Source organism: Leopardus geoffroyi, chromosome C2, assembly GCF_018350155.1.
Source record: "Leopardus geoffroyi isolate Oge1 chromosome C2, O.geoffroyi_Oge1_pat1.0, whole genome shotgun sequence".
NCBI lineage: Eukaryota > Metazoa > Chordata > Mammalia > Carnivora > Felidae > Leopardus > Leopardus geoffroyi.
In genome coordinates, this window is record NC_059333.1 from 116,054,237 (window position 1) to 116,067,884 (window position 13,648).

The following is a 13,648-nucleotide window of genomic DNA, read 5'->3' on the forward strand; positions in this document are numbered from 1 at the left end:
ACCTATCAAATTGTAAAACTTTGAAAAATGGACAAAATGAAGAATTATCAAGTATATTTTGAAATAGAGACCTTCCTATACCACTGGCTGTATTGTTCTGGAGCACAATCTGGATAGATTTTGTGGTATTGCAATAATCTGTGATCTACAATACATATCAGAGACTCTTGCATAAATCCTCAATGGGATACATAAAGATATGTTCAGCCTGAAATGTTTGTGGAAGCAGGTAATTAGAGGCAACCTAGATTATCCATGACTCCAGGAATAGATAACTAAATAGATGTGGATGGACACTATGGAATACTACAAAGTAAAATTAGAAGGCATTAACTAGAAACACCTACAGTCATATACAGTAAACAATGATGTTTGAGTAAAGTTTGAGAACAGATTCTTCAACACCATACCACCTATATAAATTAATCACTATATATTTTATAATGATGAAGATATATCTTAAGATATATAGTTAACAGAGTGAGTACAATGGGAAAATGGGAATAAAAATTGAATTAGGTATAAAATAAATTTTTTTCATTTCCTTTTTTAAATGTTCATTTATTTTTGAGAGAGAGAGAGTGAGTGAGCGCATATGGGTGGGGAGGGGCAAAGGGGAGAGAGAGAGGCAGAGAATCCGAAGCAGGCTCCACACTGTCAGCACAGAGCCTGATGCGGGGCTCGAACTCACGAACTTGAGATTATGACCTGAGCCGAAACCAAGAATCAGATGCCTAACCGACTAAACCACTCAGGTACTCCTAAAATAATTTTTTTTTTTGAGAAAGAGGAGTTTTGCATGCATTGGTTAGAGCTATGAATGGAGTGTGATAAACTCAATTTTCTAGTTGATGTGCTATGTAATAGAAAATTCAGCTGGCTGTTGCCCCTGGCTTTTGGAAGGTGGACTCCAAATTCTTAGGATTTCCAGAGTGACAGGAGTGTTTGTTATTCATGGTGGGACCCTAGATAGTTTATGCTAATCAGTTGTCAGTAAGATCAGTCATGTGTTTACAGGGTTAGGACTTTGAGCTTTGTGACATGACCTCAACCTCTTGGGTGAGAAGTGGGCTGGAGATGGAGTGTAACACCATAGCCATTCATTCAAACAATCATGCCTATCGAATGAAATCCTGATAAAACTCAGATGGGCCTCCTGGTCAGCAGTATTCTGTATATTGTTTCACACTGATATGTCAGGAAGGTCATATGTCCCTGAGGATGACAGAATCTTTGGAGTACTCCCAGATTTTGCTCTATGTGTTTCTCCCTTTGGTTGGTTCTGATTTGTATCCTCTTGTTATAACAAAACTGTAACACTAAGTATGGTGCTTTATGGAGTTCTAGACATCATTAGAGGTGATTATGAAACCTGAGGGGACATTGGGAACTCCTAATCTTGTAGCCTGCTGGTCAGAAGTGAAAGTGGCCTAGAGAGCCCAAACTGGCAGCTGATGCCTGAAATGAGGGCTGTCTCGTGAAGGACTCAGCGCTTCTCCTGTGAAGTTTGGCCTAACTTGGGTTGTTGGTGTCAGAAATCATCACAGACATAGACAACAAGCATGCAACCTCCTATTTATTAACAATAGGGTCTTGTTGAAATAGACAGAATATCTTCTTTTGTTCAGAATTAAGATGATATGTAATATTATAGAAGAATCATACCCTTGTTTTTTCCAGCTTCACTGAGATAATATGATACTAGATATGTAAGTTTAAGTGTACAACATAATGATCTAATGCACATATGTATTGCAAAATGATTACCACAATAGGGTTAGTTAACATCTCTATCCTCTCATGTAATTATAATTTATCTTTTGTGGTCACAGCGTTTAAGATTTACTCTCAACACATTTTAAGCATATAATAAAGTATTGGTTTTTTAATTTTTTTTATTTAAAAAATCTTTTCAAATGTTTATTTATTTTTGAGAGAGACGGAGACAGAATGTCAGTGGGTTGGGGCAGAGAGAGAGGGAGACACAGAATCGAAAGCAGGCTCCAGGCTCTGAGCTGTCAGCACAGAGCCCGACGCGGGGCTCGAACTCACGAGCTGCGAGATCATGACCTGAGCCGAAGTAGGACGCTCAACCGACTGGGCCACCCAGGAACCCCCAGCATTGTTAATTATAGTCACCGTGCTGTACACTAGATCCCCAGATCATAATCATCTTTTAGCTAGAAGTTTGTAATCTTTGACCAACTTCTCCCCATTTCTTTCACTTCCAGTCCCTGATAGCTACCATTCTACTCTCTATTTCGTTGTCTTTTCAAGATTCCACACAAAAGTATCATATAGTATTTGTCTTTTTCTGTCTGACTTATTTTACTTAGCATAATGCCCTCAAGGTCCATCCATATTGTGGCAAAAGACAAGATTTTCTTTTTCTTTTTTTATATATCTGAATGATATCCCACTATGTGTGTGTGTGTGTGTGTGTGTGTGTGTGTGTGTGTGTGTATAAAATCACACTTTCTTTATCCATTCATCCCCACTGATGGATACCTACGTTGTTTCCATGTCTTGGCTATTGTGAGTAATGCTGTAATGAACATGGGGGTGCAGATAACTCTTTGAAATAGTGATTTACTCCCTTTGGATGTACCCCTAGAAGTGGGGTTGCTGTATCATATGGTAGTTCTAGTTCTAGTTTTTCTGAGGAAACTCTGTATCTTTTTCCATAGTGGTTGCACCAATTACATTCCCATTAACGCAGGGTACCCTTTTCTCCACATCCTCGCCAACTTGTTGTCTCTCGTGTTTTTGATAATAGCTATTTTAACAAGTGTGAGGTGACATCTCATTGTGATTTGGATTTTAATTTCCCTGATGATTAATGATGTTGAGCATCTTTTCATGTACCTATTGGCTAGTTGTATGTCTTCTTTGAAAAAATGTCTATTCAAGTCCTTTGTCCCCTTTTCAGTCAGATTTTGTTTTTGTTATGGGTTTGTATGAGTTACTTATATATTTTGGATATTAGGCCCTTATCAAATAGTTGGTTTGCAAATATTTTTTTTCCATTCTGTGTGTTGCCCTTTAAATAAGTATAAGAATGATACGTTAGCATGCCATTCTAAATATACTAAGGGACAAAAACAATGAACTATTTCTGTTGATTCTATTTTATTAAAAAATACATATGTATCTCTTGTGGTAGTTTGTGAAATTATTTTTCCTTCTTTTTGTTATGTTCTAGTTTTTCCTCATTAATCTTGTACTTTTGTAGGAAGAATAAAATTCAAATCTCTGAATTTTTAGAAGTACATTGTTATAAGAAAACCCTTCATTGTGTTCCTAATTTTATAACATGTTTCTTTTCCCATATACTGACTATTACTAACATAAGGTCTAACAACACCCTTTGTTGAGCTCTAGGCCCCACCAAAATGTTGCCTGATTGCGGTGCTCAGCCTCAGACCCTTGCTTACTTGTCTGCTGTCAAGCAATTTGGGCTTGTGGCATGATCCATTGCATTTGACCTTTATTCTTTCTGTTTTTTGGGGGACTTGGCTGTCAGCTCTCAGAGCTCCTGCTCAAGATGCACTCTGCCAATGTGACTGATCTTATGGTTCAGGTGGTGAGAGCCCTCAACAAAAAGGGCAATGGATTCATCTCCTACTACCCACACCTGTGAGGCAGAACTTGACCCCACAGAATCTAGAGAAGGGCTACCATATAACCCAGTGTGAAAGGAATAGTCAAGGGCATGGAAATTCAGGCCTGAATATACCTTGTGACATCATTCCAAGTGACATAAATCCACCTGGGGAAGAGTGGGGCTATGGCCCCAGTTTGTTTGTTCTATTATTGGTAGGCTATTCCCATTTAGACAATACTGCTCTGTGTAAATAACAAAAAAAAACCCTAAAATTTAAGGCATCAAATATGAGGTCACTTTTTTCCCTCCACATTTTTTATCTTAAAGACAAACTTGGCTATTAAGGAATCATCTTCACGTAGAACCATGTGAACCATAGAAGCTAATTCTTCTGATTTTGTGAAAATTTTCATTGCCTGATACTAATAAACTTTTTACAATTTCTTAAACAATGACATTTTGTGGTCCATAAACTATCAGGTTTAGAATATTAGCCAGCAGGTAATTATTTTGAATAGCAATGTGGGAAAGGATTCCATAGAACTTCTGTATATGGTGCTTACGTCATAGAATTTAATAGGACAAATATATGTATCTCATTTTCTTATCTTTAAAATATCACTTTCTAAAGATACTGTGTAAGAAAACAAAGTCCAGAGGTGTGAGCTTGTGCTGTAATTTCAGACCCATTTCTGGCCCTTGTTGTAACAAAGTGCAGCAGGGGCACTTTTTTTTTTTTTTAAGAAAATGATCTTGGCAAAACTTTTCCTCTCTGTGTTCTGCCCTTTGTTGGTTAATAAGCTATTAATGATAATGAGCACTGTACTAGGTGCTGTGGAGAGTCACAAGAAAGAAAGACTCACTGCCCACCCAGAAGGGGCAATGGTCATGATTTAAATGCTGCCTGAGACAAACAGACCTTCTTATGTCTCTATAGGATGAACTGTTTTAGTCTGAGTCCATGGATATTCAAGAACCCTTTTTAATGGGAGATCTTTTTCCTTCTATGTTTCTTTCTTTTATGCACATCACCCCCCACCTCCAATCCATTCACATTTCTTTTTTCTTATTCATTTCACTCTGCTGCAGGAAGGGATGCATAGAAAAAGAGGAAGGAGGTTTGAAGAAGATGAAGGAACTCATAAAGAAGTATACAAAGTTGTACTCTCATTTTTATATTCCTAAATCAGGATTTGACCACAAATATTAAGTTAATACTGTAGCTATCTATGCATTTTTTTGGTTGATATGGGTTTCATCCTTTAACACCACCAGGACCTCCAATTCATTGACTCCTCCACATTTTCACTGTCATGTATCCCCTTATCAATCTTGGATTCTATAGTTCACTATTATAAAGATTTCTTTGAATGAACTCTCTTGCTAGTAGTTTCTTCCCAAACAATATCTGCCCAGCAAAATCCCAACTCTAGTTAAATCCAATTCTTAAACTACTTAGTCTTGTGTCTACATGGCTGATGTTGCTACAGAGAAACATAATATTACTGACCATCTTACATTAAACTCTTGACCTTAAGTGGGGCCTTAGTACTTGGTGCCTGAAAGACAATCCCATTGAACATTTCCAGACATCTCATTTTCCCTTGTCCCTTAGACAATAATTTCACATCTCTTCCTTTCTCTTCAAAACTTTTTTTTTTCAACGTTTATTTATATATATTTTTTGCGGGGACAGAGAGAGACAGAGCATGAATGGGGGAGGGGCAGAGAGAGAGGGAGACACAGAATCGGAAACAGGCTCCAGGCTCTGAGCCATCAGCCCAGAGCCTGACGCGGGGCTCGAACTCCCGGACCGCGAGATCGTGACCTGGCTGAAGTCGGACGCTTAACCGACTGCGCCACCCAGGCGCCCCTCTCTTCAAACCTTTAACACTTCCTACTTCTTGACAGTATCAGACAATGACATATTTCTTGCTTCATTCAGAAAATGAGAGTAACAGGAAAATCTACCTGCTGCTATCATTTTGTTTGCCAAATGTCCAGCATCTATACCTGCAAATACCCTCACTCTTGTTATATGTATGAACTATTAGGCTTCTTATCAAAAGCCAATTCCACTCCTGTTTTCCTCTTACTTATTCAAAGATTTCATGTCTGCACTGTCCCTCCTCCCTCTGAAGTCATTGATTTTCCTTCACTACAGGGTAAGTCCCATCATCTTGCAAACACGTGCCATTATCTTTCATTGTACTCACGTCTTTTTCCATCCATTGCCCTGTTAGTCCTCCTCCACCTCTATGGAAAAACTTCTTGGAAAGATTGTCTAAATCCTAGGTCTTATACCTTTATTCAATCTCAAAAGTTATTTTATTGTGAAACATAGCACACATGTAAAACACTGCAGAAAACATAGTACAAATGAATAATGTATAGGAACAGGTATAAGAGAACTACTCCTGTAATCAACACCTAAGATAAGAAATAGAGGAGCACCTGCGTGGCTCAACTGGTTAAGCGTCCAACTCTTGATTTCAGCTCAGGTCATGATCTCTCCATTTGTGAGATCGAGCCCCAGGTCAGGCTCTGTGCTGTCAGTGGGAGCCTGTTTGAGATACTCCCCCTCCCTCTCTCTCTGCCCCTCCACTGCTCATTCTCTCTCTCTCCCTCTCCCTCTCTCTCTCTCTCAAAATAAATAAGTAAAGTATTAAAAAAGAGAGAAAGAAATAGAACATTGTTACCATCCTGGCAGCTCCTATGTATCCTTCCTTAGTCACTTTCCTTTTCTTCCTCCCAAGAATCACTATATTGACTTTTATGGTAATAATTTTCTTGCTCTTATTTATAGTTTGACTATAATATAGGTATTCATAAATGGTATTATTTTTCATAGCTTTGAACATTTAATATGTGAAATCATGTGATACATACTCTTGTCTTGCTTTTTTTTTCCCTCAGTATTATAATTAAAAGATCGATCTGTATTATTGTTTATACCTCTAGTTTGTTCATTTGTATTCCTGTGTAATATTTTACTATCTGGCAATATCCCAACTTACTCTTTTTTTTTTTTTTAGTTAAAAAATTTTTAACATTTATTCATTTTTGAGAGACACAGACAGGGCATGAGCAAAGAAGGGACAGAGAGAGAGGGAGACACAGAATCTGAAACAGGCTCCAGGCCCTGAGCTGTCAGCACAGAGCCCGACATGGGGCTTGAACTCATGAACCAGGAGATCATGACCTGAGCCAAAGTCGGACACTTAACCAATTGAGCCGCCCAGGCGCCCCTCCCCCCAGCTTATTCAATCTGCAATTTATATTTCTGTTGTTCGCTGTTTCTCTTTATGCAGCTGCATCCATCTGGCTGTAGTCTTCATTTTGGCCCCAAACTGCTCTGTTTAAAGTTTCAGGTTTCCAAAGTCAATGATCAATTTCCAACCTGATTTTACTGGACATTTGGGGTAAGATTTGATATGATTTATTAACCTCCCTCTTGAAACAGTGTCTTCTCTTGGCTTCTGGGATATCACTCTGTCAATTTTTCTTCTGTGGCTGCTGTTTATCAGTGCCTTTACCAGTGCCGGCTCCTTCTTATATTCTACATCTTTAAGTGCTGCCCCAGGAATCAATCCTAGGACACTTCTTTCCTTCTGTTTACACTCATGCTTAAGTAATCTCATAATCTCATGTAGTCTATGACTTTGAATATCAAATATATGATCACCTCCAAATTTATTTCTCCAGCCTGAGTCTCTCACTTGAATATGTGACCTTGCCAATTAAATGACTCTATTATAGAAATTTGTATAGAAGTTTCTAAAATCAGACTCTCCATTCTTACCCTCTACCTCACCCTGCTCCAGTGAGACACTTCCTTAACTCTGAAAATGGTAACAAAATTCTTCTGAATGTTCAGACAATAACCATGATGTTATCCTTGACTTTTGTCTTTCTCTTACTTATGTTAAAGCATGATTTTTCAAAGTAATAGGCATGGCTTTCATGTAAGCATATAATGAACATGTATAAAAGACATATTGATGAAGGAAGCAGTAAGATATAATCTATAAGCATACTAAATAAGAAATATTAGAAAAAGATTGCCATGTTAGATATAAAAGTAATTACTATCCCACAGAGCATAAACTATAACTTTTGGGGTTATGTTTTCCACTAGAAAGGGATTATTTGTATCTTTTCTGGACAGAAGTCTACAAATTTAACATGTAACTTCACTAAGCCTAGCACCTTTGATCCAAACAAAGCACATACACCTACCTAGGTAACAGTTATGTGGGTCTTTGTCCTCATAAAATACATGCCGTCTACTTTTTGCCTTATTTACAAGTTTAAAATTTTTTTCTTAATATGCAACTGACAATTCATCAATAAATCCTGCTGGCTGTAAAATATTGTCAGGATTCAAACACTTCTTACTATTTCTTTAGCTACTGTACTGGTCTAGGTCATCATCATCTCTTGCCTGTATTTTTGCAGTTGCTCCCTAACTGGTCTTTCTCTTCTGCCCTTGCCAGTTTCTCTCTCGCTCTTCTCTCTCTCTCTCTCTCTCTCTCTCTCTCTCTCTCTCTCTCTCTCTCTCCTCTCTCTCTCTCTCTCTCCATCTCTGTATACCAAAGGCAGCATGATCCCAATCTGTTCAAATCATTCCAATGGTTTCCTATCTCACTCACAACAAAATTCAAAGTGTTTGCCTTGGTCTACAAGACATGATGCTCTTTTTCTGGCTAATTCCCTAGTTCTATCTCTTCCATTTTACCTTAGCCTTCTTGCTTATTCTCTAGGAAACAATTATCCTGCCTTGGGGATATTCTTATTTAGACAACTCTATTCCTAGTTTTCTGACTCTCTTCTTCACTTCATTTGGGTTTCCCCCAAAAGTTACCTTATAAACTAAGCTTTCTCTGGTTTGCTGCTTAGTGCACTCCCACTCATGCCCTGATTTATTATTCTTCACAGCATTTATCACTACCAACATATTCTAAAGTTATGTTTGTTTATTGCCCGTTCCTCCTTTCTAGAATGTAGATTTCATGGGAGCAGTGACTATGTTTTGATAACTGTTATAAAACCTATAAAACAGGTCTTCATAAATATCTGTTGAATCAATCAATCAATCAATCAATCAATATATGAATTCTTCCTTGGAAATAATCTCATGGGGAGGCTTTCATGCCTTCAATCACCAAACCTATTGATTACCTATTTTATCCCTTCCCTGTACACACATAATCCCACTTTTGCAACTGTATACCTGTGGATCATAACTATAAAAGCCACCCCTTCCCAAGTAAGTCTCAAAAGAGCCATAGCTTTGGTTTTGGCCTAACTCTTAAAGAGGTATTAAAGTCTGGAAAGAAGTAAAAATAATAGTGCTTAGTGTTGAGAAGGGAAAATTTTCCTCTACCCTTTGAAATTCTTCTGGCTGGTCTAAGAATTAAATTGACATGAGACAGATTAACAGGAGGAAAAACCCCCACAAAGTTTAATTATGTGTGGACAGAGGCTCAATAATAGAGCTAAGACCTAAAGAAATGACCAAGACAGGCAGCTTTTATGCTTTTTAGACAAAGAAACAATAGATCTATGAGGAATTGACAAGACAAGGAAAATTTATGTTTGGGAGCTTCAATTAGTAAGGATTTCCAAACAGAATTTGGGTGGAGTTAGTATTTTAATAGAAGCAATGAGGTGTGTCTATAAAGACTTCTTGGCTCTGAATTTCTTGTCTCTAGTGATAAGGATGTCTCTTTACCTCCTGGTATGAAGGGGAGTCCTTTTCACATGGGAGATTTATTCCCTGCTTTTTGGAGACAAAGGAATTAGAGTCTTCTTATGCTGGCTGTTTCTTAAGTAACTTTAATTCAGTATAATTAATATAGTGGCACATTTGGGGTGGCCTGCTCTTGGCCCGCACACAAAGAAGCAGGGGAGATGACTCCCCTAGTACTTACCAAGATTTTATTAGTCCAAGTATCACCAGCCTGCACTTAAGGAAGTTCCCAGCCCCTTGCTGATGAACCTCTATTTCCTCTTCTCCAGCGACATTACTGAGACTAGTGGTTCATAAAGTGCAGTTCCAGAGCCTGCAGCATCTGCATCTCCTGAAATCCTGTTAGAAATGCAAATTTTCTGCCTCAACCCAGATTTAGTAAGTCAGAAATTCAGGGGATTCAGATCTTCCATCTGTTTTTTAACAACCCTTCCAGGTGATTCTCTTGCTCACTTACAATGAGAACTACTGCCTCGGGTAGTTGGCTTCTATATCTTATGAGGCAGTGGTAAAGTTAACTGGCTTGAGTCAACTGCCTCAAATCAAATCTTGGTTTTACTGCTTCCTGGCTGTGTGACTTAAGCTAAGTTACTTAATTTCTCTGTGTCTCATTTTCTTTGTGCGTGAAGCAGAGATGTTATCAGTACTGTCCTTGTAAGTATATTGTGAGGATTAAATTAATACACCCAAGCAATATAGGACAATGCATGGCACATAATAGGAATCAACTACGAAGTAGGTAAGCATATGTCACTATATTCATTAGTTATCTCTATTAATGACTGCTTTTGGTTATGTTTTCTCTATTAGCTTATAAACTCTTTGAGGGAAAAAATTCTATTTTATATCCTCATAGAATGGAGCACATAATTATCAATATTACAATTACTGAGTGCCTACTATGTGCCATGGAATGTGCTAAGAGCTGTAATTTCATTTAATTCTTGGAACTCTACTAATTAGATGTCATTGGCATTTTATAATAAATATATTTAACTGGTTGTTTGAAGTATTCTGCTGCTTACTTAACTGAACAAAAAATCTGGATTGAATTGTCCTCTGCAATTATTTTTTCATCACTTCAGAAACTTCATAAATAACATAACTGCTAATGAGTCTCAACAGTTACTCTTATAAAGATAAACAAGTTACACAAACTATAGATCTTTTGTAACCTAATAATTTGATTATATAGAATTTCTGTGCACCCATTTATATATCTTATTAATTTGTTACAAAGAGCAAAAAATTATAAATGTTAAGTCAAATTGTCTGTAAATGACTTAAGGAATATGTTAATGATCTTTCTCCAAATGAATAATTATAAAGCAGGTGCACTTGAGATATGATCATTTAACTGACAGCAAACAGCTTCTGATGGCTTCAATAACCAAGATAATGGTGATATCAGAGAAGTCTGTTAAGCTCATCGTTCATACCATCCATTTAATACACAAGAGAACTTCAGCTGGAATCTCCCTGTAGACCCATTGTCCTGCTTATTTAAATAGCAGTTAATTTAAACACACACACAAAAGCCAAACTCCATTATTTTTAACACACCTCTTCCTAATAAACTATACTCCCTGTCATAAAATCCTGGCTGAAAGAGACACTTCTATATATTTCTATGGGCATTCATTGTCTTTTGCTGTTGAAATTTATTCCCCAAATTTACAATACCATTAGTGGTGAAAGGCACAGGAAATGTGGAAGCCTGGAAGTACAGGTTTCTGACCAAGGCCCTAAGAGGTTGCTGTTACCATGTCCTCCGGGTTCAAAAGAAAAAGAAGCTAGTGGATATCAGCAAAGTTGCCAAAATTTGATTTGCTGTGTTTAGGATGCTTAGTTGAGATAAACATGACTCACACTTCTAAAAACAAACTAAATCTAGAACCAATGCTTACAAACATAAATATAGGGGGAAAATTGATGTTGGTTTCTAGCTCATTTCATTTGAACCTCAAACTTTGTGTTCTCAGCAGGACCCTACCTACGACTGAGAGGAATCAAACTCCAAATAGTGAAGCAGAAATGGAAATTTATTGACTCAAATATCTGAAAAGTCCAGATTGTTTCTCTTCCAGACAGGCTTTCTCATAAATGGGGCAAGATAACTAAAGTGCACCCAACCCATCACCCCAAAGTCCTACATCAAGCCAGCTTAACAAGCTCAGTTGAAATATGGTTTCTTCTCTGTTTGATCTGGCAAACGATTCCTGGTGGAGAATCTGATGGCCTAAATTTGGTTGTGAGCCTCTCTCTAATGCAAGAGGGCGGGAAGATAGGATGATCCCTTTTGAGCACAAACATGGAATTAGTACCCCACATGAAAGCAGGATTTTGTTTACCAAAATAAATGGAAAGTGTTGCTGGGAACCTCATAACAGAGATTCCCTTACATTTCATTGTGTCCAGGATATATGCACCCCCTACCTTTTTTTTTTTTATATATATACATACTTTAACAAACATAATACACAACAACTGCCATATAGATTTTGAAATATACACACCCCTTGTCTGGTGTCCAAATTCTACATCTATTTCCAACTTTGAGATTTCTCTAGTTTATCTTCATTTGTCCCCTGGTCAGAACATGGCTCTTCATGGTATGGTCAACCATGACTAACGACCCAGTCCTCATTTTAGTCTGTTACTGGCAACACAACATTCATGACATCGGAATTCCTAACTGTAGGTGTCAAGTCCAGTCCAAGAGTATGCTATCTTTGTCTTTAAAGAATGTCATCAGAGCTCCATCTTTTTGACAGATTCTCCCAAATATTACATTGATCCCCCAAATATTACATTGTAATAGCTTCTCAGCCTCAATGGAAAAGAAGTTGAAGATTAAGTGAGATTATGCACACAAGGAGCTGATCACAGTGTCCAGCAGATAGAAAGTACTCAATAAGGGATGGCTTTTTATATATGCAACTCTTATTATTCTGCCACCATCATTATAATCATTTCCTGATAGCTTCTGGTAGGTATGTCTTGGGATTGACTTGACCTAGGTCATGTGATCATCCTTGTGGTACAAAGGGCAGGAAGATGGAGTCACACTCTCTCTCAAACCTAGAGAATGGGTTACCCCAAGCTTACTGGGCTTTATTTCCAGAAGAAGGAACAATGCCAGGCAAGCAAGAACAACATTTATTCACTACAGTTCCCTTATCAACCATCTGGCCCACTCCTTGAATTTTTTTTTTTTAAGATCCTTAAACTTGTGCAAACTTGTAAATGTTTTCTGATGTCAAAATTTAAACTGTGGATTACTGACCTCAGCTGGGTCATTTTAAGACATGACTACTTAAAGATATTAATGATATGCATAGTGATATAAATATAACAGTGATATTATATTCAGAGACATAATAGGATTAAAGTGTATGTTTCCAAGTTTGCAAGCTTCAACTAAATTACATGTCAAAGTATTTTTTGTTATTTAAAAGCAGATTTAGAAGTCATTTCAGATATGGGGTGCCTGGATGGTTCAGTTGGTTAGGTGACTGACTTTGGCTCAGGTCATGATCTTGCGGTCCATGGGTTCAAGCCCTGCTTCGGGCTCTGTGCTGACAACTCAGAGCCTGGAGCCTGCTTTGGATTCTGTGTCTCCCTTGTTTTACTGCCCCTTCCCCACTCACGTTCTGTCTCACTCTGTCTCTCAAAAATAAATAAATGTTCATTCTTTTAAATAAAAAAAAAAGAAGTCATTTCGGATAGAGGCATTGGTTTAACTTATTTAAAATTTAATACTATTTTTATAGTTAAGATGAATAGAGGTAATATATATATATACACATATCCCACTGTCTGTTTTCAGTATTTTCTTTTAAGAGTTACTTAAACTGTTATACTGCAAGAAAGGGGCGGGGGGAAGCCAGTGTTGTGAAGATATCTGCTCTAAGCATAATAAAACAGGTGTACCTTAATAGGTCTACCAGGAATGTTTTAGCTGTTAGCATCTTTTAAATGCTTCTGCTGAGAAACCATGTTTTCATAACAAGGTTGGTGAGTATTAAACCTGCGATAGTTCTTTCTGGGATTACTATAATTTACAAAAACAATAAAAACCTGCTAAAAACATTGATGTATTTTTAAATGTTGTAATCTAGGGATCCCACTGATATTTGTGGTGCAAGATTTGCCCAAGGCTACATAACCCTGCTTGTACATTGCCAGGACTGCAATCTGTTTTATGACAAAACAGATTCATTTATCTCCAAATAAATAAATTACTTTTGTGAACATTTAGAAACATTTGCATAATTAGGCCGTAAGATCTT